Source organism: Myotis lucifugus, unplaced genomic scaffold, assembly GCF_000147115.1.
Source record: "Myotis lucifugus unplaced genomic scaffold, Myoluc2.0 scaffold_68, whole genome shotgun sequence".
Lineage (NCBI taxonomy): Eukaryota > Metazoa > Chordata > Mammalia > Chiroptera > Vespertilionidae > Myotis > Myotis lucifugus.
Window position 1 is genome coordinate 1,974,546 of NW_005871116.1, and position 282 is coordinate 1,974,827.

The following is a 282-nucleotide window of genomic DNA, read 5'->3' on the forward strand; positions in this document are numbered from 1 at the left end:
AATCCTGATTTCTGGGCTCATCCTCCGGAAATTCTGTTTCTTTGTTACTAATGTTGTGGTCCCACCCCATAACAAAAAAACAGAATTTCCAGAGGATGAGGCCCAGAAATCAGGATTTTAAAAAGATTCCCAGGTGATTCTAATGTGCAGCCAAGGTTGAGAACCACTGTTCTATAAGGTTTGGCTCATGTTGAGTAACTGGGGGAAATGCCACTTCCCAATATAAGTCATAATTAATACCAATGACATCTTCATTAAAAAGTAGACCCATTTAGTTTTAAT